The sequence below is a fragment of the Balaenoptera musculus genome, chromosome 1, assembly GCF_009873245.2.
Source record: "Balaenoptera musculus isolate JJ_BM4_2016_0621 chromosome 1, mBalMus1.pri.v3, whole genome shotgun sequence".
Taxonomy (NCBI): domain Eukaryota; kingdom Metazoa; phylum Chordata; class Mammalia; order Artiodactyla; family Balaenopteridae; genus Balaenoptera; species Balaenoptera musculus.
Genome location: NC_045785.1, coordinates 177,008,172 through 177,034,153, shown reverse-complemented (window position 1 = coordinate 177,034,153; position 25,982 = coordinate 177,008,172). Strand labels below are relative to the sequence as shown.

The following is a 25,982-nucleotide window of genomic DNA, read 5'->3' as shown; positions in this document are numbered from 1 at the left end:
GTTACATGATTATATATGTTTGAGAAATCTCATAAAACCACAGATTTTTTTAAATGTGAATTATACCTCAAAAAAAAAAGAAAAAACTTTATGGGTGATATGGCAAAAAGTAAGAGTAAAATCAAATGAAAGTGAAAGGTAAAAAAAAAAGCATACTATGTAGACAAATTGGATGAAACACAGTGTCTTGTGTAGAGAAGATATATTTAGGGTTAGAATATTTTTAGATACATACTCTTCTGTTACCTATTATATTACAGACAATTTAGTTCTCTCTGAAGGTGGATCCTCCACACCAGAATGCAGGTTGTTTTATTTTTTTTAAGTATGATTTCTCTCTTACGTGGACATCTAAACAGGTAAGATAAAATTCTGCATCATATTTCTTTGGGTAATATTAAGCTCTTACTTGATAAAGAAAAGTGACTAAGGCACAAGCTAAAATATGAACAATTCAGTATATATAGTCAGAGGATATTCAAAGTTTATTCAGTTTACAATGTGACCAGGCCCTTTTTTAATCTTTTCTTTATGCTACTGTTATATACTATTTTATGACACAACAATGCCTATACTAGACATGAGATGCTGATGGTATGTGTTTAAACTCAACCATTCAATGTGACAGAAAGCAAAATTAATTGCTGATATGAGATTTGAGACTTTACAAATCCCTCTCTAACTTTATTGGAAATTTATATTCTGGTCTCATCTTTCTAACCTGTTTCTCTCCATTTCCCCAACATCTGCTGTATTTACAATTCCCTTCTCTTTTCCACAAACACTCCAAGCTCTATCTCACCTTAATGAATTTGATCACTCACTTTCTTCTACAGCACATCTTTACTTTCTCTGAACTCTTACGGTATTTTAAAGTTAACAGCATTACGTTTAGCCCTTAAATATATAGTCTTCACTTTTTGTGTCTCATATCTTATTGCGCAAATTAGATTTTAAGCTTTTTCAGCACTTTGTTTTATATTTTTATATATGTATATATATATATATATACGCACATACACACACATACATAGATATGTATATATATATCAGTAAAGTTTATTGTCTACAGATTTAATAACATAAATAATTGACATGTTTTTATTTTTACTCTTCAAAGACCAAACCTTATTAGAATAGTATCAGATAGTGGATAGAATATTGTAATAGGGCAGATGTCCATATTATAGACTTTACTCTCCCATTTACAACAAAAGTCAGCTTAGAAAATAAGTAAAAGCGTTATCTCCACTTCTTTAGACTAAGCAGCCAGCAATAATATCAAGTATGCCTATCTCACCAAAAAATACTTGTGGGAATTACATAAAATATGTGTGTAAGGAATACCAAGAAAAATAGTCTAAAATAATAACTGATTGGAGGGGGAGAAAAAAATAAGAGAATGAGGAGTGAATGAAAGGAGGATGAGGAGACGGAGGCTGTAGAGAATGAGCAACAGTGGAAAGGGGGCAGGACGAGGGTGGGCAGAGAAGAAAGAAATGGCCAAGGAGGAGGAGAAAATAAAATTATTTTCTCATGAACATACTACATAAATTCACCAAAAATACTATAACTTCAATGGAATTCAGTAGACTTAGCATTGGCTAGCCATTCAAGATGTCAAATCACCGGAAAGCAAGTCATAGGATGACTATGTCTGCCTCTGAATTTTCAAATTTAGCAGGTGCTGCAATACATTTCCTCATTGTATTAGCTTTAAAAGCTAATGGGACTTCCCTGGTGGCTCAGTGGTTAAGAATCCGTCTGCCCAGGCAGGGGACATGGGTTCGATTCCTGGTCCGGGAAGATCCCACATGCCACGGAGTGAAGATCCCACGTGCTGCAGAGCAACTAAGCCCGTGCGCCACAACTACTGAGCCTGCGCTCTAGAACCCACGAGCCACAACTACTGAAGCCCGCATGCCTAGAGCCCGTGCTCCACAACAAGAGAAGCCACCACAAGGAGAAGCCCACGCACCGCAACGAAGAGTAGCCCCGCTCGCCGCAACTAGAGAAAGCCTGCTCGCCGCAACTAGAGAAAGCCTGCGCGCAGCAACAGACCCAACGCAGCCAAAAAAAGCTACCACACCAAAAATGTGGACTTAACTTTTAAAATATAAACTCAGTGTGGCAGACAGATTTCTCTCCAAAACCCCCACCCCCCTGATTATTCAAACACTAATCTGTGAAGGGATTTTGTAGATGAAATTAAGGAGATGGACTTTAGAATAGGGAGAGTATCTTGGATTATTCAGGTGAGGCCAATGTAATTGCAATGAGCCCTTAAAGCAGAGAACTTGCCCCAGATGGACTCAGAGAGATGTGGTCGAAGAAGACAGAGAAAAGGGACCAAAGGAGAAATCCAATTACTCAACATTTCCTATACCTGCCATTTCTTTTTCATCTATCAGCCCTTTGTACAAGTAGTCATCATTGAAAATATAAAATGCCTTCACTCTTTTCTGTCTGACTGAAGTACCCATTCTTCAGAGCTATTTATTGCCTCTGATATGCTACCTCAGCTCCTTAGGGCACATAGTGTGTGCTTCTTTTATGATCCTTGCTTATTCAGCAAGTAACGAGTATCTCCTGTGAGCTAGCCACTGTGCCAGGTGATGAGTAAGAAACAGTCCCTGCAGTTTAAAAGTATCACCTACTAGACAGCACATAGCTTGTAGTGACTGATGTTTTCTTGTATTGATAGGAGAAAACCAACCCTACTGGAATATCTAACATAAGTATGTTTTTCTAAAGTTTCCAAGACACATGTTCTATATTTTATGATTTTAATCTAAAATATCCATTAGCTCCAAAAAGGTAACTTGATTTTATTCTCAAATAATAGCCACATTATTCTTGTTATACTCATTTATAGGGATGTAAATATCATTTTCTTCATTAGAGGGAGAAGTAATTCCTTGATATTCCAATAACTGCACTGAATCAAACATAGATATTTCACAAGACATCATTATGTCATAAAATGTAAATAGGAAACGTGAGGAAGCTCATTGCATTTGCATCTTAGAAAGCTACGTGAGCCAAAGATTAAACACTTTAAAATAGCTTGCTTGCTGGGTCAAAAAGGCATGTGGTTATTCTTGCATCACATATCAAGACCATTATATGGTCAGAGATAAACTCTTTCAATGTGAAAAACATGCCACTTGCCATATGGCTGTTGGATTCATGGTCCAATTGTAAAGTCTATTGTGTGTGACGGTGTGGCTGTTTCTTTCTAGTTATCTATGTGAGACAGATATTTCTTTTCAGCATTCCATTCCCCTTCTGGTCTGTAACTGGCATTCTAATTTACACAAGTAGTCTCAGTTTTGTATTGTTTTTATTGGAAATAAAAAAATAAGACAATGTCTAGTGTCCATAGCTTTTGGTGCAGCCTCCTAAGTACAAAAGCATGTCAGAACAGAGTTACACCCATTTTGGTTTCAGCAGAGTACAAGAGATGTTGGTTGTATACATGTTACAAAATGATTTGATAAAACAATAATATAGTATAGAGTAGTCACATGGAGTTATTTTTAAATGTTAAGTTTTAATTTCTAACAAGGGCAGTCAATTCAAAATTAAAATGTGTATTTTATTCATCTAATTATTTCTAGATATTGATACCAAACAGATAAGTTACAGATGATTTATTTCAAGTCCTCCCTACAAATACCTGCCAAATACTAAGCTTCAGAAGAAAAAATCACTTACTGTAAAAATAATTCACTATGTGATTCCTATGAGAAAAACCTTCTACCTGTTATATGAAAAATATGTAATTTTTATTTACTTATTATTATAACAAGTATTGAAATCCTTTAATGTGAGGCACTGCTCTTGGTGTAAGCTTATCACACTGAACAAATCAAATGAGGTCCATGGAGATTGATTGTAAAAATAAAATAAAAGTGAGTGAGCTATGCCTGGTGATAGGTGTTACTATTTTAGTTAGAGTGTTCAGAGAAGAAGGGTACAGACGTGAGAATCAGCTGAGGGAATGAGTGGTGGAGATACCTGTGGATAAGATTTGCAGCCTCCAGAGCCCCTGATATAAGAGTGTGGTTGACTTGCTGGACACACCACAAAGAGGTAAACAATGTAAGCTAGGAACGAAGTTGAAGGTCATGATAGAAGAAAGAGCCAGGGTTAGATTACATATGACCTTCTAATCATCACAAAGATTTAGAACTCTATTTAGTTTTCTATTATAAAAAATTGGGGCAAGTGGCCAACCACTTACGTTTTTAAATTGTTACTCTGACTACTCAATGGTAAATAAATTGGTGAGAGAATGGGAACAGTGAGTCTAGTAAAGTGGCCTATGTAATAGTCCAAATAATTAATAATAATGATGTGAAACAGTATGAGAGCTATGGAAATGGCGGAAAATAGATTTGGGAAATATTTTGAAGAAAGAGTAAGAGTTTCTGGTTGATTAGATGTAAGGAATGAGAAAAAGAAAGGATACATGTAAAAGAATGAAATTAGAACATTCTCTAACACCATACACAAAAATAAACCTAAAATGGATTGAAGATCTGAATGTAAGAATGGATACTATAAAACTATTAGAGGAAATCATAGGCAGAACACTCTTTGACATAAATTGTAGCAATCTTTTTGGACTCACCTCCTAGAGTAATGAAAATAAAAACAAAAATAAACAAATGGGACCTAATTAAACTTAAAAGCTTTTGCAAAGCAAAGGAAACCATAAACAAAAAGACAACCCAGAGAATGGGAGAAAATATTTGCAAATGATGCAACTGACAAGGGATTAATCTCCAAAATATACAAACAGCGCATGCAGCTCAATATCAAAAAAACAAACAACCTAATCTAGAAAGGGCAGAGGATCTAAATCTGGCATTTCTCCAAAGAAGACAGATGGCCAACAGGCATGTGAAAAGATGTTCAACATTGCTAATTATTGGAGAAATGCAAATCAAATCTACAATGAGGTATCACCTCACACGAGTCAGAATGGCCATCAATAAAAAGTCTACAAACAATAAATGCTGCAGAGGGTGTGGAGAAAAGGGAACCCTCTTACACTGTTGGTAGGAATGTAATTAGGTACAGCCACTATGGATAACAGTATGGAGGTTCCTTAAAAAACTAAAAATAGAGCTACCATATGATCCAGCAATCCCACTTCTGGGCATATATCCAGAAAAAACCATAATTAGAAAAGATACATGCACCGTAATGTTCAATGCAGCACTATTTACAATAGCCGAGACATGGAAGCAACCTAAATGTCTATCGACAGAGGAATGGATAAAGAAGATGTGGTACATATATACAATGGAATATTACTCAGCCATAAAAAAAAAGAATGAAATAATGTCATTTGCAGCAGCATGGATGGACCTAGAGATTACCATAAATACTAAGTGAAGTAAGTCAGACAGAGAAGGACAAATATTATATGATATCACTTACACAGGGAGACTAAAAAAAAAAAAGATACAAATGAACTTATTTACAAAACAGAAATAGACTCAGACTTAGAAAACAAACTTATGGTTACCAAAAAGGAAAGGTGGCGGGGGGGAGGCTTAAATTAGGAGTTTGGGATGAACATATACACACTACTATATATAAAATAGATAATCAACAAGAACCTACTTTACAGCACAGGGAATTCTACTCAACATTATATAATAACTTAAACGGGAAAAGAATTTGAAAAAGAATAGATACACGTACATGTATAACTGAATCACTTTGCTGTACACCTGAAACTAACAGAACACTGTAAATCAACTATACTCCAATATAAAATTTAAAAAATTTTTTGAAAAGGGGATACAAGAAAGTCTCTAAGGTCCTTTCCCTGGGCAAGTGGGTGAATGGTGATGTCCTTCCTTAAGATGGGGAGTAGCAGGGTTCAGGGTTCAAAAAACTATAGTTGCATCTATTGAGTTCAAGACACTTGTTAGACAACCAATGGAGATATGAAGTTTGATATTGGATATATGAATGTGGACCTCAGGGAAAAAGATGTGACTTGAGACACAAATTTAGGAGTCATTAATCTTTAAATTGAATTTAAAAGTATGGGACTCCATGACATGACTTAGAGAACAGACATGAAGTCCATGGTCTAAGTCATGAGACATCATAATATTTAGAGTGTAAAATGATAAAGACATTAAAACTCAGGAAAGAAAGTGAAGTTGGAGAAAAACAGGAGTGTGTGGTCTCCATGACAAAGTGAAGAAAAAGTTTCAAGAATGAGAGAGTGATTGACTGAATCAGATAGTTTTGAGGGTGGAGTAGGTTGTGGACTGAATATAGAACTTTGGATTTGGCAATGTCTGAAGTCCTGATTTAAATGGATGCAAGAAATAAAAGTAGAGAAGGGAATACAAATACAGAGTCAAAGAACTATGGATGACTTTAGTGAAATGGTAGTTGGAGATAGACATGGTGGTGTGAGTATCAAGGTAGCCAGGAACTTGCTAGGAAGTAGGTGGTCACAATGGCCTGGGGGGTGATGATAAGCAAGGGGAGTCTCTACAAACTGTAGGCTAGGTAATTCATGGGAAGTGAAGGGATTTTTCAAAGAAGAACTTAAGGTTATAAGGAAATTTGAGTTTCTAGAGAGCACATTGGAAGTGTTGACAGTCTAGGAAAGGATGTACAATCAGGACAGCTTGAATATGAGGGTAAGAGTCCTGGTGATCAGAAATAGCCTGGGAAACTTGGACTTTTTGTGATTAGGTTAATTGGCATCATCCTAAGCCTGACTGTTGTTTCAATAGATAATGGATTCCAATTCTACTTGGGACTGGTCTCTCTGGCATTCTGTAGTGTTATGGCTGGAATTTCTGGTAAGAGAGGAAGGACGGGGACAGGGTCTCTATAGGAGCATGATTAGCTCTGCTGATCAAAGTATTGTGGAAGCCAGCTTGGGGTCTTTGGGACAACTCTGTAGAGAAAGAATGATTATATGAAGTGAGTACATGTATGAGTGTGAGAGTGAGTGTGTGTGTGTGCTTTTCTCTTCATTCAACAAATATATTTTGTATGTTTTCAATGTGCTGGATTCTGTGTTAGTACTGGAGAGACAATAGTGAGCAGAATTGAGATACTTCCTTTCATGTCACAGTTGTTTCTTTTATCTTCATTGTGGCCTAGATAGATTTCAAAATCTACCTATAGGTTAAAATCCCTAAATAGTAAGTTGTCTCTTAAAAATGCTACATTACCAACTTTATTCTCATTTTAAAAATAATCTTGGAAAATACAATCCCAAAATAACATCTGACAATTTACAATCTGTGGACACCAGATCCCTGTTTTAGAGGCGTCTGGTAGTCATTTAGTTTCCCACTAAATTGTATATGTTTAGCATAAACTCAATATCTTAAAGTTTGTGAGATGTTAAGTTTCATACTTATGATTTCTCTTAGCACTGTTTCTTAATTGTCTATAAAATCTTTGCACATCAGAATTGCTGTTGGTTAATAAGAGAAATGAAATCCAGTTTAGAGATTTCAATTTATAAATAAAAAGACATTCATCTGACTTTCCTCTAGCTCCTGTGAGAAAGCTAATTTAACAGTATAAAATATTCCCTCCAGGTATCTAATCCTTCATAAATTGACTTAAGAGATTTTCTATTTGACATAATAACCTTCCAAGAGACAGGATTGCTTAATTTAGGTAGGTTTAATTGCCTCTGTAACCACAATTTCGGAAAAAGCATTCAAAAAAATTAAACAGCTTACACTTTGTCTCTTTGAGAAAAATAACAAAATGCTTCTAATGCTTCTGCTTCTATTAATTTTGAGATTTTATACGAGGTTTGTAAGGGTATTCAGAATTGGATGAGGGCTGATACCTACAGTCCTTAATTATGAGAATTGATTCATGTCACAACAATATATAAAAGGGAATATAATTATTTTTTTAAGCAACTAATTTTTCTTTGTCTACAGACCCTGACACATGTTCTATTATGTATTTATGACATCATTAGTATGGAGAAGTAAAACATGCAGAAATAAGAAAAGAGTAAACTGGATCATTCATAATTTTAAATTTGTCATCCAAATTTTGCAAATCCAAAAGAAAAATTACAGACATTGCAACACTTAAGATCTACTTTTTTTCCTAAGATGGCAAAGAACAGGTGTATACGACATGTCAGACTTACATGGAAAGGATGCCAGAGACATTTGTAGTAAATTGGATGTGATCCAGACCACAGACCACAGTGACCTCAATTGAAATTGAAAAATTCACAGGAGACTGATTACAGAAGTGGGAAGTTAAAGATATGGAAATTACACTTGATAGACATGACACAATTTTAGCTAAAAATAAGAGCACTAAAAGCTATAAAAATGGAAAGTAATGGCCTGGAAAACAAGCAAGGAGCATGCAGCACCCAGGGCTTTTTTCTCGAAATAGAGATTTTTTTAATTGTACAGAAAAATAATTGTTATTGCTCTGATTTAATTGCTCACAGAAAACTAATGTTGTATACTCTCCCAAAATGTGGAACTTTTGAAACATCTGAAAATACTTCCTCAATTAAAATGCATGTGAATAATTTCAAGAACTTTCTCTACTTGGAAAACTCTATGGTTGAATACTAATGAGGGAGGAACATGAAAGAATTTAGTTGACAATTTAGCACTATTTGCAAAGCTTAGATCTTATATATTCTCAAAATATTTGTGATGTGGAGGCAAGCTCCATTTTAGACTATTAACTCCTTGAAAGTGATAGCAAATTCATATATAACTTTTTAACACTCACTCCCCAAACATCTCTGGTGATTCTTTTTTAAGAAGCAACGACCCTTCCACCTTCTCCACTTGGCCTTTAAGTATATAAATGCTTGAGAGCTCAGAAATTCACCCAGAGCTCATCTGTATTTACTCTTTCTTCCAAGATGATCTCGTGTCTCATGGATTTTAGTGTCCTAACCTTTCTGTTGAGCCCAAGAGTTTATGTGCAACAGTACACAAAAGCCTTCAATAACTGCACATAGAAGTCAAATACATAACTCAGAGCTGATATTGCCAAAACAGAATTGTATTTTTTCTTCATCCCTCAAACCTTCTAGCCCCAAGATTTCACCTTTTCAGTAGAAAGCATCATACCCCAAATACCTGGGATAGAAGACTCTGTCACCTCTGATATTTCTCTTTCTCTCACATCTCATACTCTGTTTCTTAGCATGTCGTATCAGCTCTACCTCCAAAAACAGTATATAAAAATCAAATTCTCACTATCTCTTCCTAGTTCAACACTCCTTGTAGTACGCTGTGGATCACTGACATTTGAATGGAAACACAATAAATTTATCACTAGGGAAGTCAAAGTTTCTGCCTAAGACCTAAAAACGGAAACTTGGTTCAATTTATTTCAAAAAGCATTTATTCAGCAGTGAAGTTCCGGGGACTGCAAAAATAAAATGAATACGACATAATTTTTTTACTTACTCAAACTTCTGTAACATTTACTCCATGAAAGCCCTATTGAAAACATTTTGCACATATTAACTCTTTTAATCTTCATAGTGGCCTGTAAGGTACAGGCTGTCGCTGCCCAAATTAAATTTCACAGATGGGGGAACTGAGGCTCAAAGGGATTCAGGGAAGTTCCCAAGGGCACATGGCCTGATACACAGCAGAGCCAAGAGTTGAACCTGAGCCTCTGGCTTCAGTTCCTGAGCAGTTCACCATCGCACTGTGCTCTCATTGTCCCTGAACAAATATATACCCAGTGGGGGAACCATAAGAACAATTTTAGTGCATAAGAGAATGCATTGAAATAAAGTCATGGCCACCGTGTTATAGAAACACTCAAGAGTTTTTTTCGTTTGGTTTGGTTTTTTTAGTGGGTAATATTTTCTAATTTAAGACATGTTGAAATACATTCAGTGAAAAGAAAATGTTACGGGAAAAGCTGAGAGGTGGGAAATAGCATTTTTATTAGGACCAAACTTCACTTGGCAAAAGGAATCAGATTCATTTTCCCATTTAAAGTATGTTTGTTTAGTACCTCCTGCAGGGCAAGTCTCATTCTAGGCAGGAGGGATACAGGATGCATTAAGCCCCTGCTTCTAGATTCTAGAGGGAGGAGAGAGAAAATAATCAATTAGCCAAAGACATCCAGATAATAAAGAATGCTGTGAAGGAAACAAAATGGGATGGAACTAACAGAGAGTGACACACATGAGGGAAGAGCACCATTGTGAGATGAGAACACCTCTTCCAGAGGCCATAGGGCAGAAATAAGATTGTTGGTTCTGGAATTGTGATGAATGTCATTGTGCTTGAACAAGGAACTGTAAAAGGAATGTGTAAGATGAACTCTGGGAGTAGGCCGGGTCTATACAATAGAGAGCCTTAAAGGTCATGGTGAGGAGTTTTCAGTCGGCCCTAAATGTGATAAGAAACCTTTCCAGGGTTGAAACGGGAAAGCAACAGTATTTGTTTTATATTTTGAAACTTAGGTGAGCTGCTGCGTAAAACCACAGAATTTATGTTACAGTCTGCTGTGGGTCCACACCACTTATCTACTTTACTCTGAGATCCAGACGGAAGAAACAAGCCCTGTCTAGGGCCTCATTGTTCTAGCGGGAAAAGAAAATTAGCAATGGTACCACCACATGATGTCCTTAAAAGTTCTGTCTCAGAGGTGATAGACATCCCTTTCGCTCGCATTCTAATAGGCAAAGCGACTCATATGGCAGAGTCTAAAGAGTGGGGCAAGGAAGTATACATAATCCTTTACAGGGAGGGGCCACGAATAATTTGAGAAGGTAAAATGACCTACAGTAATCACGGTTGCTGTAAAAAATTTCTAAAAATAGAAAATTAGACTTTGAGGGTAAGCGGTGTAGTCTAAGCAAGTCTAAGCAAGTATACATAATCCTCTAAGCAAGTATACATAATCTTTTACAGGGAGGGGCCACGAATAATTTGAGAAGGTAAAATGACCTACAATAATCATGGCTGCTGTAAACAATTTCTAAAAATAGAAAATTAGACTTTGAGGGTAGACAAGTAGTCTAGGCAAGAGGTGACTTTGACTCGACTGAGAGTGACAGAAGAGGAAACGGAGAGAAGCAGACAGACTTGGGACATGTTGTGATGACCACGCAGATAGGAGTTGATGATGGACTGAATGAGGATAGGGTGGGGAGGGAGAGGGAAGAATGAGGGATGACTCCTGTTTATAATAGGAGAAGCTGAAGATATCCTTGACTTGTGATGGTTTGCACCACTCAAGTAGTATCGAAAACTTTTCATCTAAATATGGCAACTCCTGATATTTTGTCACCAATGTCATAGCTTAACTCCTTTCTCCATTTCCAGGAATAACAGATTGCACAAATATCAAAATTATGTAGACCTTTTATTAAAAACTAGAAAAGTATTTTAACAGCAAGAAAGAGCCGAGGTTGCCATGACTTATTTCTGTTTAATTAGTGAACAAGGAAATAAAGGACTATAATAGTGCCTACCGCTAGAGAACACACTAAAAGAATTATGAACAAAGCATTTTTATTTTCAGATCCCCGTCATGTGATATAGATGTGCAGAACAGCATACCATCCACCCCAAAATGATATGAAGCTCCTCACCTACCAGACACATATATTTTCAGTGATTAAAAAATAATAATAAAAACCATTGTTGGCACAAGTTGAGTAAAAAGACACTTTCACATAATCCGGGAGGAGGCATAAATCAATCCAATATTCTACAGTACAATCTGACAGCACAAACTGAGTTATGAAATGTATCAATTTTTTATTCCAAAGATTTCTATTCCTAGGACTCTATCCTAGACAAATAGATATAGTAATAGAATCTCCTTCATACCATTGTGAGTATCCACTGAATCCACACAAGTAGAGCTCTTAAAGGAGTGTGCCACATAGTAAATGTTTATCAAATGCTAGCTATTATTCATTTTACACTTATGTTAATAGCAATGGGTGTAGTTTTTTTAAAATCTGGAATGAAATACTCAAAATTTTAGTAAAAAGTCATCAAAACCTTTATTTTTATTTATTTTCCACATTTTCTAAAATAAGCATATATTATTTTCTTATGTCTAGGTAGGAAATATGTTTTTAAAGAGGTACAAGTTAAAGCTAAGACCACATGACAGAATAAGTTCATTTTTTAGCTTGAATACATGAGTCTATTGCAAGGACTCAGTTGAATATGAAGATATAATAATCTACTGCAAGAAAAATATCAAACAACGTCATTTGCGGGGTTAGGGCTTCAATACATACATTTGCAGGGGACAGGGGTAGGCACAAACATTCAGTCCATAACACCTAAGAAGTGCAAGAAAGATTTTCTAGAAACTTTACTTTTGATGGGGAACTCATAATTGGATTAGATTGGCATAACTCTCAATCTCAGTCACTTTCTTCAATTCTGAAAATTATGTCTTAGTTTCCAAGATTTAGTGTTAAGGTTGCCACCACCTGTGAGGGATCTTTTGTTCATACATTGTACCTGTGAGACACCTGCCTTACCTTTTCACATGACCCATGGTGAGTTCTCTGTTATATTTGGGCCATGTTTAGAATATGGGAATATTTTGCAAGGCTACTGATGGGTAAATAATCCAGACAGTCTGAATAATTATTCTTGCTCAGGGTGCTCTTGATTCTCCCAAAGTATTGCTGAAAAAATGATACATGTTCTTTCTTTTCTAGGGGCTCTTGGGACCCACAAACCTGTCTCTCTTTTCCCTTCTGCAAAACTGAGGCAAAATCTTTCACAAGAACTTCTCCAAAGCATGATATCTAAGCCATGGATCCATTTTCTTATGTCGTTCACATTTCTAAAATAAGAGTTTGGATGCAAAGTCTGTATTTTTCTTTTCTATTATGTCACAGACTCTTCCTTGAGGGTATTATTTCAGGATACGCTGCCATCTTAAAGGTATGGAAGGAAAATTTTTAAACACAGGGAGCAAAAAAAAAAAACTCAATATAAATTAACACCTCAAAATTGGAGAATGAAAGGTTTTCCATTGGATTTGGCAATAAGGAAACTGTTGGTACTTCAGAGAGAGGTGTTTTAGTGGAATGATTGTGCTAGAAGGCAGAATGCAATTGGTAGAAATTTGAATGAGACATAAGAAATTGGAAACAGCAAACAGACTGAAGAAACATGGCTATGAAGAAAGAGAAATATAGAGTGTTAAATAAAAGAAAATAAGGGGTTCATGGAAAAAATTACTTGTGAAACAAAACTATGTTACTTATTGACATTGGATATAGACAGTATATTTTCTATATCAAAAATCACATCCCTGTATATATGTGTTAGCATACGGTATTTGTTTTCTCTTTCTGACTTACTTCACTCTGTATGACAGACTCTAGGTCCATCCACCTCACTACAAATAACTCAATTTCGTTTCTTTTTATGGCTGAGTAATATTCCATTGTATATATGTGCCACATCTTCTTTATCCATATATATGGAATCCAAAAAAAAGGTTCTGAAGAACCTAGGGGCAGGACAGGAATAAAGATGCCAACATAGAGAATGGACTTGAGGACATGGGGAGGGGGAAGGGTAAGCTGGGACAAAGTAAGAGAGTGGCATGGACTTATACTACCAAATGTAAAATAGATAGCTAGGAAGCAGCCGCATAGCACAGGGAGATATGTATAGCTGATTCACTTTGTTATAAAGCAGAAATTAACACACCATTGTAAAACAATTATACTCCAATAAAGATGTTAAAAAAATTTTTTTTAATTAAAAAAAAAAAATCACACCCCTTCATGCACCTTGTACAACTATTAAAACTACTGTCTCTTTTGCCACAAAAGGAGATAATATTTTAAATCAGCACCATCCAGAATTAACATCTTGGACAAACTCACTTTCTAGAGCAATATGAAATAGATTTTTTTCATGAAAGCATCAGCCTTTCAAATAAAAAAATAATGGACAAAAGATGAACCAACTACCTACTGGTCCCATCTAAGAAATTGCTTAACCTAACGAACAAGCAATGACTCTGAGTGGTAATTCATAAACATTTATATGCTAAAATATGCTAAGGGATTACCTAAATGCCCTTCCCATACCCAACTTACATGAATCAGTTAAGAATATGTCACAGTTACCTCTCTCACCCTCTTTAAATTTATTCCCCTCTTCCAGAACCCCAAACATCTGCAAAAAATATTATTTCATCTATGGGCACGTAATGTTTGTTAAGTGTATTACAAATCAGAGTGAATAGCTATTCCACTGATTTAGCAATTTTGTAATTGTGAGAAATTTTAAGAGGTGTGGTGCATTTCACGATTTATCATTTTGCCCTTACGGAACTCAACAATATTTGGGGGAATTAATTTTGTGTAATAAATGGAGATAAGGGGATATAGTTTAAAATAGACTTCCTTTTAATTTGTCATAAAACCTATTCTTAAAACTGACACATTTTAATAAAAATTTAATACTAAGACTAGTAGGACTTTATTTGATATATTCATAATCAATATGTAGGAGTAACAGAGTCAAACACTTAAACCCAGTAACATTGAATGATACACTAATACAATTGATACAATAATAAATACAATTGATTTTTTATGACTAGTTGAAAATATGATAAATAAGATAAACAGAATATTATCCTTCTGGGTTCTAGTAAGACTTATAATTTTAGGATGAGAGCCAATAGGTTTTATAATAAAAAGAAATTACGTCATAAGCAGAATAAAAAGCATCAAGGTAAATTTATTAATATGTACCTTTATTACATGACACATGGTGAGCTAACAAAATTCATCATAAATCCTTTACAAAATTGGCCTTAAATTAAAAGACACGTGAAAAGGATCCCATCTAAGTAAAAATCAATGTGCTAACTTGAGTTACTCCTTCCAGTCTGTTATATATAAAAGTCAAGTATCTCCCTCAGTTGAAATATCTCAACATAACATCAGCTGAAAAAAGGTCTACATGGGGAAAAATAGAATCTGATGAGAAAAAAAAACACATTAAAAAAAATGTTGGTTATACTACATTTAAAGTTATTACAAAATATTGGCTATATTCCCCGGGATATACCTTACAACTTTGAGCCTAAGTTAAACCCAATAGTTTGTACCTTCCACTCCCCCATCCCTCTATTGCCCCTCCCTCACCTCCCCCACTGGTAACCGCTAGTTCGTTCTCTATATCTAGGAGTCTATTTCTTTTTTTTTATATTCACTAATTTGTGGCATTTTTTAGATTCCACATGTAAGTGATGTCATACAATATTTGTCTTTCTCTGTCTGACTTATTTCACTTAGCATAATGCCTTCCAAGTCCATCCATGTTGCTGCAAATGGCATAATTTCATTCTTTTTTATGGCTGAGTATTATTCCACTGCATATATATACCACATCTTCTTTAGCCATTCATCTGTTGATGGACACTTAAGGTTGCTTCCATACCTTGACAATTGTAAATAATGCTGCTATGAACAATGGGGCACCTGTATCTTTTCTAGTTAGTGATTTTGGTTTTTCAGGATATATATCCAGGAGTGGAATTGCTGGGTCTTACAGTAGTTCTATTTTTAGTGTTTTGAGAAACCTCCAAATTGTTTTCCACAGTAGCTGCACCAAGTTACATTCCCACTAACAATGCAGGAGTGTCCCCTTTTCTCCATATCCTCACCAACATATGTTATTTGTGATCTTTTTGATAATAGCCACTCTGACAGGTGTGAGGTGATATCTTATCTTGGTTTTAATTTGCATTTCCCTGATGATTAGCAATGTTGAGCATCTTTTCATGTGCCTGTTGGTCATCCGCATTTCCTCTTTGGAAAAATGCCTCTTCAGTTCTTCTGTCCATTTTTTAATCACATTGTTTGTTTTCTTGATGTCGACTTGTATGAACTGTTTATATGTGTTGGATATTAATCCCTGACAAGTCATATAATTTGCAAATATTTTCTCCCATTCAGTAGTTTGTCTTTTCATTTTGTCCAATGTTTTCCTTTGATGTGCAAAAGCTTTTAAGTTTAATTAGGTCCCATTTGTTTATTTTTGCTTTTCTTTCCTTTAGGAGATGGATCCAAAAAAAATTGCTGCAATTTATGTTGAAGCGTGTTCTGCCTATGTTTTACTCTAGGCGTTTTATGGTTTCTGGTCTTACATTTAGGTTTTTAATCCATTTTGAGTTTATTTTTGTATATGGTGTTAGAGAATGTTCTAATTTCATTGTTTTACATGAAGCTGTTCAGTTTTCCCAGCACCACTTATTGAAGAGACTATATTCTTGCCTCCTCTGTCATAGATTACTTGACCATAGGTGTGTGGGTTTATTTCTGGGCTCTTTATCCTGTTCCATTGATCTATGTGTCTGTTTTTGTGCCAACACCATACTGTTTTGATTACTGTAGCTTTGCAGTACAGTCTGAAGTCAGGAAGCATGATTCCTCCAGCTCTATTCTTCTTTCTCAAGATTGTTTTTGCTATTTGGGGTCCTTTGTATTTCCATTCAAATTTTAAAATAATTTGTTCTAGTTCTGTGAAAAATGCCATTTTAAAATTGAGTACAACAAACAATAAATGTTGGTTGATATAGATGAAGATAAAGACATATAGGTAGGTATAGAGATACAGAAATAGATATATGCTTAGTTAACAAATATTGACTGAGTTTAAATGAACAATTTAATAATAATTCCTTTTTTTAATAAAGGCAATGGGGTCATGATTAGCAAAGTGTACACTCAGTTCACCGATTAACAAGTCACTTTTAACATTTTTCTTCCTTGTTTTCTATCTTTAATTCCTAACAATTAATATCTCCAAAATGCAGACAAGTCTGAAATTTAAACCTGTCCATTTTACTGCTTATCAGCACTTCTTGCACTGGATGAGTAGGAGGAGATGCATAAGCTCATGATTAAAGGGATATTCTCCATTAGCTCCATGCTGAATCATTATGAGTATGTCTTATGCCTCCCTTTCACTAATATGAAAGTGAACAATTATTAGAACATTCTAATAAATATATCTCTGCATTAAGTACACAAATATCCATTAACAAACGGGTATTTCACGTTTATTCTTGTTTCTAAAGGAGCATCATTATCCCTGACTTCACTGTTCTCTTAAATTTCAGGAATTCCACCCAACTCTAAGCATGTTTTAAAACAATGTAAACAGGCATGCACTATATGTATCAGACAGCCTAATTCGATAGAAATGATTTAAAACAACAGAGGAGCATGACCTAGATAAAGTTTTGCACCACCTGCTTTATTTTGCATTTATGTAACACCGGAAATCCAAGATTAAATAACTTGAAACTGTCTTACTCCCACAGAATCTAATTCACTGTTTTTCTCTAGACACAGCCTATATTTTCCAGATATATTTTTCCAAAGCAAATAACATAAATTAATAAAATGAAAGTTGTTTTAATTCTTAAAGTATGCTGCAGATATCATCCCTTCTTGCTTTCTCTATGACCTAAATCAGTTAAATTCCATTCAGGCCTTGAAGCAGTAATTTTTCCACATCACGGTTTCTTTCTTGCTGCCTATAATTAAGGCATACCTTCCCTAAACTGAAGGATACCCCCCTTTATCCATGTCTTTTCCTTACTTTTGCACTAATTCCTGAAATTGTAGACTCTACTTGACACATTTTTTTGTTGTCAATGCAGTTCATTTTAATGTTTAACTTCATCTATGGAATTAACTTTTATAAATATTCTGCAATAAACTAGGACCTATTTAACATTTAGCACATGAGTATCCTGAGCCTTGAGATGGTTGTGAACTATCTACAGCCACACTGGCAACAAAATGCATGACAAAGTCAAGCTAGACTATAGCTCCTAACTTCTGTGCATATCGTTCAAGCATTTTTTTTTGAAGTCTCAGATTAGTGAATACTCTCAAAAGTTTATAATATTTCTGCTGAACCATAAATCATAAGATATTATAAACACAAAAAATTGAGGACAAAATTTAAAGACAATTTTTTACTTGCTATTTCACCGGCAAACTTTTAAACTGAGTAATCCATACCAGCTACCTCCGTTTCTCACCGTCCCTGTCCCTTCATGCTCTGTCATTTGACTCTCAATAGTCTACTACTCTAACCCCAGTGATGAAGGCCGCATTGAGCTGCTATTTAAACACGTTTAGGCTTTTTGAAAATTTCTCATCCTTTGGCTTCTGTGAGAATAGACTGCTACACTACGCTAACTTTCCTTCTGCATCATCAATCACCTCTTCTCTTATTCCATTTGTCCATCACACTCCTCAAATATGAGTAAGTTTCAAGGTGGTCTTCAGCACTCTGTGTCTTAGTCTACATTTCTTTTTCAGATTACAACAAATCTTGTAGTTTCATTTTTATTTCTATTCATGTGACCTACTAAACATGCAAACATACACATATCCATAGACTTAAGTCTACATGCACATTCTTGGATGTTCATATATGCATGCACATATATTTTCATATATACATGGATACGTGGATATGTCATTTATGTTATTTGTGTGTATGTGAGGATACATGTGAAGATAAAAGGATACAGACAGATGAATATATAGATATAAATCTCATGTTTCCCCTGAGCCCAATTATCTAACAATCTACTATATATATGTGTGTGTGTGTGTGTGTGTGTGTATATATATATATATATATATACACACACACATATATATATATCTACCTCAATGCCCTATCATGCCAAATACTATATACTTAAAATGAAATCTGTTAGAATTGTCCTCTCGTGGAACTACCTTAGCTCTGTTGTCTTTTAGTTGTACATATGAGCCTATCTTTTTTTTTTTTCATAATACAACCGATGACTTTATAACATCACTCCTTTTTTTACCCTTTTTTTTTCTTAGTCTAAGTTTTTATAAACTTACGCCAACTATATTTATAATTTCTAACAATATTTGTCTATAATCTTCTTTGTGGACATTTTAATTTATTCCCATTTCTAGTGCAATATGATTCTAAAAATAATTTAATTGTAAAAATAAAACAAATATTAACTAGGCAAATGGAATTTATAGGTTTTTTTTTTTTTTTTTTTTGGCTACTCAAACCTCAAACTTCTGTAAAGTCTTCACCTCTTTCACTGAAGCTGAAGTAGGAAGACAATTTTTGTTTATTTTTTCCCACTGAATTCTGTAGTTCCCTTACCTGCCACATTGCCTGAGTTGTGGACCTAAAATATAGGCCTAAGAAATCCTACAAGCATTTCTGCAAAATCTAAAATATGTATGTGGCTATATCTTTGGATATTATGAAATTATCTGCTCAGACATAATGGACCTATTGAAAAAATAATTACAACATTTTATTTGCATGGCAAACCCTTCTCTAAAGACCTAACTTTTTTTTTTCTCCTTCATTTCTCTAACTTACAAAGAGTCATTCACTCATCCTGCCTGGAAGATGATTTACATTAACTTCTGGGTCATAATTACATTATCTGTGACTAATACATTTACCTCATTAATTTGGGAATGGATTATCTACAAATATATCACAAATGGTTTTTCCATTTTGATTGGTATTCAAAATCATGTAAAAGTGAAAACAAACATACTGCTCATCCTCAAAGTTCTAATTTCTTACATTAGATAAAATTAAACCCTGCAGGGTTGACTTAAACTACCAATATTCTGTAGATTGTGCAGTACAAAAGTAAAATAATAATAGTAATAATAATATGATAGCTAAAGAAATATGGTAAATATGATTAATTACTCTGTCTCACATTTCATTTAGACTGCCACACAGTTAAGACTGTTGTAATGACTGATAATAACCACATTGAAAAAAGTAATAAAACACAGATATCTCCTTTAAAGATGGCATTAAGTTACATCTAGTTAAGAAAAGTAAAATCAGAATTGGATGCAAAAATTCTATCAGTATGAACTGACCGGCTTGAGCAAGTTCAGGGAAGGTAAATCTCTACTCTCTTCTTTTAGTTTTTATAATTGTGTTTCCTCCATATTAAGCTGATTTTATTTATTTATTTTTTACTTGTATCATCCATTTTATTCATTAGGTTTTATTTGAAAAATAGAATTCTTTTAAAAAAAAAAGTGTAGGTAACTGCAAGTCTATCCCAATCCATCAAGAATCTATTTCATTTATATTTTGGAGGCATTTATATCCCCTTTTCCATAGACTGAAGAACATTTTTCATTGTGTGATAATCCCTACAGGAGATACCCACCTTTCATTACTATAATTATTATATGTTCTTTTCCCCTGCAAATCTCTTTTTCTCCCATCTTTTCTTTCCTTTCTTCACGTATATCAGAATGAAGAGTGTACAATATACAATAAGGATATCACTGTCAGAGGCAGCATTGGGAAGATTCCAGAAGAAATTTAAAAATTCAGTTTCTTCCTTTATATAGATTTAAAAAATTGAGCCAGATTCATTTTTGAAGATGAATCATGTTTGCCTGGGATCATCACCCAGCCTCAACTCCATAAACAAAGAAACTATTTTAGCAATTATTGAATGGAATATCAAGGATTATCCATCAAGAATTATCTGTATAATAATTTTACAAATGTTGACTGAATTTGGCAAATGATATATAAACCTTTATCTAAAACAGCAGGCTATTTATTCTAAGATTTATTAATATAAATGTTTTAAAGAAGACATAGTTCTTATCAAATTGAAATTCAGTTAAGATGAATATGTAAAGCTTATTTTATATGTACAATAAATATTTCACATCTTCTAGCAGCTCTCTATATAATTTTTCAGTACATGCAACATTATTACAACATGGGTTAGCATTAAATGAGAAAAAGGAATTATAATTGAATGTAGATTACAAGAAATGAAGGGTAAAAGGCAATAATGTTCAGTATATAAACAGATACTAACAGGAGATGCTTACTTAATTTTATCTAGGCAATATTGCTTGAAATTAAAACTTTAATGAATGTAATTACTAGTGCATAAGCAAAAGAATATTAAATCCAGGTATAATTTTTCATTAAAGATTTTAAATCACTTCCTTTTTTTATTCTGTGGTATAGTCAAGAAAAATATCAACTCATACATTATTGTTATTAAAATAATTATCTCTTTTTATGTAGTTAAGAACTTAATCTATATGCAGAAAATACTACAGAATAATTAAAGGAGGAAGTTATAAATGTTTAAATGTGCTAAATATCAGATATACTGAAGAAATTTAATAATAGTTCGTTGCCTACTTACTATTCTGTTATAAATGGAAAAAGAAGTTGCTTATAAAATATTAAGATCCCATTTTCAACTACTACAAAGCCATGAATTTCCATATTTAAAATAAAGTCTATTTATAAAATCATATGTCAACAGTTATTCAGCATCAAAAGCAGAAGATGTTTCAAGTTATTTGAAGTTGTTATTCTTGACCCATTTTAGAAATAATACATAGGGCTCAAAAAAAGATTACTTTCAAATGAAAGAATATAATCTGACACGTGAGAACAAATATTTTCATATGATATATGAGAGTAGTGCAACAAAACAAATTAAATATTCATTGGTGTTCAAAGGCACATAATCATAGAGTATATCATAATTTCTTATAGAACTGAAACTAATTATAGGATGGAAATCTCCCACTGGACGTTTAAATATGGATTCATAATTTGTATCTTTTATACAATTAGTTTCTATTTCTATGTTAATGTCTATAGGAAGCAGCATTATTGCCTCAAGACCTTCTGAAATTTATCTACAAACTATTCTCATGTAGGTTTATTTTAAAAAATACTTTATGTCCCAACCTACTGATATTCAGTCTTTGGGAATTTTTAATAATGTACGTTCCCAGGCCTTATCTATAAAGGCAAAATATCTGGGAAACAATATGACGAAACTGCTCGATTCCCTTTTACAGGCATCAGAATGTCTTTAAAGTCCATGTGCCATGAAGCAAACTGAAAATCAGGAAGAATCCAATTAAAACTGTAGTCATTTGTTTAGGTATATATTGTCAATCTTTCTATAATATGTAATCAATTAATCACAAATACATTATTCTGTAATACTGAAAACAATGTTATACATTCTATTATAGCAAATATTTTAAGTATTAATTAATTGTAATAATATTAAGTATTATCTAATAATATTGATACTAATGTTGCTACTAAGATACATACATTTTCTTTTCAAGCTAGGCTTAAATAACACCTTTAAAGATTATAACGAGATAGGAGGCAGTGCTTCATGATATTAAATCTTTATCTTCTATAAATAGCAATAGCAAACCTTCATCTAGCAGTTGTGTGTGTTCAGCATTGTTCCAAAAGCCATATAAATATTAACTCTTATAACCCTTAAAACCTTATCAGTGTTGTTATTTTACAAATAAGGAAACAGGAACATAAAAATAAGTATTTTGCCAACATCATGTAACTAGTATGAGACAGAGCAGGGATTCACACTCAAGTAGTCTGACTCCAGAACCATACTCTGTGGTTATTATGCATCGTACTTTATACACGGTATTATTTCCTTGGTGATTTAGAGCATTTGACTTTGGATTGAGTATGTTAGTGTATATAGAAATATCTGCCACCTGGCAGGCATTGTCAGTTTTGGTTTTTTTTTTTTCATTTCTGTCCTGCGGTAGGATGCAAGTTTCCATTTTCATCTACAGCACTCTCTTCCATCATGAACCATGCATGGTTCCTTTTACATAGGTGGCTTCAATCCAAGACCTATCTCTGAATAAGTGTAACAGTAAAGGGTATTTATTTCTTGCTGGTAACTTGGCTCCAAGTCAGTTTCCTTTTATATGAAGAAGAATCACAAGCAAAGATTTATTGGAAACCATCTTTATTACTAATTAATCAAACCTAGATAGGATTTCCCTCTCTACTTTCAGAACAAGCAGATTTAAATCGAAAGGAAAACCAGACCTATTTTTGCATTTTTGAAAATTAAAAATACTAACAGTACACCACATCAGTCGAAAATTTGATCAAAACCTCAGGATTAAAACCAATGTATCATTTTCAAAAGAACAAGATTTCTGGCTTTTTGTGATATTTTAAAATTCACACAAGAGATGGAGAATGAGTGACAAAATGGGTAATAGAAGGTATTGGGGGATTATATACCAAGGTTACTTTTTCTAGAAGATGCAGAACTGCACCAGAGACTGATACTTTGGCAGGATGAAATATGGTATTTCATGGAGAATTTCCCCCAGTACTTCATAAGCAAATCTTCAATAATGCTGACAATTTTCATTTCCAATAACTACTGATAATTTATTTGCACAAAGGCAATTGTTCTTATTAAATATATAGAAAATTTGAGATAGGCTGTAAAGATTTACAAATGGCTTTCCTAATATTTAAAACACCAATGATTTACCAATTTATTTATTTTCCCTCTCTGTACTGGCCACCAGCTTTTCAGGGGGAATCAATTACCATTTCCATATATCTTTTCAATTGACTTTGACCTTCCATGCTTGGAGATCCTCTCCAACAGCAAATGATCTCTCTGGATCCTTCAGCATCTTAGTCCCTGGATAGCCACAACTTTTATTTTTAAATCTTCCTTTCAGCAGTTCTACAGCACTAAAGTTAATGGCTTGCTAAACCCTGGAATACCATTAAAAGCAGGAGTCTGCACATTTGTCTTTTAACTTCGTGTCTGTTCTACATTCCATTCTTCTTTAAACAGTTGCTCTTCTGTAAAGGCTCAGTGGGGAGCTGTTCCCTACAGACTCAATCAAGTGTTCACTTTCACTGGGCTTTCTAGCAGCAGATTTAATACATTTATTTGGACAAAATCAAGCCTTTGTGATACGTGGTAAGCTCTCAATTTACCTAACAGCAAAACAAAAAACAAACCAAAAAGACAAAACAGACCCTTGTATTACCAATCTTAAAGACATAACATCTGTCAAATATTTCTTAATAAATTATTTTTAAAGAATCAACACTTTATAACTCCATAAACAAGGAAGAAACTCCCATATATCTCCTTCATATAAAAAATAAGTAAAAATAAAAATCCTCTCTATAGTTTTTGTAGCTCTGCCCTTTGTTTTGAAATGTAAATTATAAGAAAACAACAAATGTTCTGTATTAAAATATTTAAAAGTAATAAGTTTACCTAAATTTCTGATGATATCATGTATCTAATCTAAAAGTCATTCAAACTCAAGAAAGAAGGGTATTGCCTACATCAGGTAAATAATAAGCTAATATTAAGGCTTTTTTCATGAACTATCAGCGCAACTCATAACCAACCAATAATGGAAGTAGTATTATATAGAAATTTTTCAAGCCTTTAGCTAGTGGTATTTGAAGGAGTGTGTATAAACAATGCCATATCCAAACACACACACAAGACTGAATTAGTATTCCTTATATTGTAGGAAGAAATATTGAACGCACACACATATTCGAATCAAATACAAGAAATGAGTACACAACCACAGAATCTCAATTTCAATTAAAATTAGCAGATGAGAGAAGGTAATACACTGTAGTTTGTCATTAGCACAAAGAGGATCTGATTAGTATCAATGAAACTTATGGCAACACAGTACTACTAGGCCTTACAACAGGTTTCACTTGGACCCAACATTAAGTTAATAAGAGTTTTTAAAGCAAACATCATCTTATTTTCCTGGATATCTCATCTTCTCTTGAATGCTGGATGCATAATTAATGAAACCAATTCAAGTACAGGATATGCAATACTAAGAATAAATTGTAGGAAAATATTCATCTCATTAGTCTTGATATAAAATCACTTAACATAGGAAAAGGGGGAAACAAATCTGTTCTACTTGCTCTGTGAATGATCTAATCACTTTTAAAAACGGCAGGAGAGGGGTGGATGTGGATCAAGGGGAAGAGAGAACATACAATAAACCTCAAATGTCATTCATCAAAGGATTTAATTCTAGAGTCATTGCTTTATTAAATTTTGTCTACCCTCTCCATACTTCTAAATAAAAAACAAACATGAGTTAATACCTGGGCCTGAGATTCCATCACAGCAACTCTCACTGAAAATGTCACCTTACAGTTAGGAATTTGATATAATTGTACTAATTACATCTGATTTAGATTCCTTGCTGAAATTTTATTTTAACAATATGTCCTTTTAGCAATGTTTCACCATCTAATAATTAAAATATACTCCCTAATGATGGTAGATACACTTTTTTAATTCATAAAAAGTAAAACTGAAAATTAAAACTAACTCCCAGTGTTTATAAAGAACAGGGAAGTTTTAATTGCATTATCACCAAACATTGCATGAGAGAGGAATACGTCGATGACACAGTTGTAACTCATGAGAAGTAGTATGTAGTAGAAGTAGAATGTAAGTAATGGTTAGTCATTCTGACCTAGCAAGATGTTTCTGTTTGTCATAATGGAAAATCCCTCTTGGTGAAGATGGAATGTGTGTCTTTAATAGTATTCAAATTCTCTGTTCGTAGTCACCCACAGGCAGACATTTCCAAACAACCAAGCAGTTGGTATTGTGTAAAAAAAATTCCATACACTTCTCAGTGTGTTAAATCTGTTTAGCTATTGTACCACACTTTAACTTATACCAAAACGCATGATCCTCAACATAAAATCTATGTGAATCAAAAAACGGTAGCAAGTCAAATCAGACATGTCTTTCCAAAAATATATTTAAATGCTGCAGTTTCTTAGAGAGGAAGCCTCGGCTTTAAAACAAACCAAAATAAAGTTGTTTTGTTTTTTTGTTTGTTTTTGCTAGGAACAACTGATTCCTTTTTTAGAGTTCATGAAACACTGCCAAAGGAAGCAAGGGCAATGGTAAGCAGAGAATGACTTGGGCTCTCCTTTTGTTATAGTCTATATGGCATTCTGAGTAATACTTCATCTAGGGGACAAAAAAGGTTTCCATCGCTTGAACAAACATTAGAAATT

At 33.9% G+C, this 25,982-nt stretch overlaps 1 long non-coding RNA gene across 1 annotated transcript in view; it reads left to right on the top strand.

Annotated features, from left to right (window-relative positions):
• Positions 1–280: 280 nt before the first annotated feature.
• Positions 281–25,982, top strand: part of LOC118903292 — a 41,486-nt gene continuing 15,784 nt past the window's right edge. The window contains exons 1-2 of the long non-coding RNA XR_005021770.1: positions 281–359; positions 25,810–25,868. This is a non-coding gene — a long non-coding RNA (uncharacterized LOC118903292). The remainder of the gene's footprint in view (positions 360–25,809; positions 25,869–25,982) is intronic.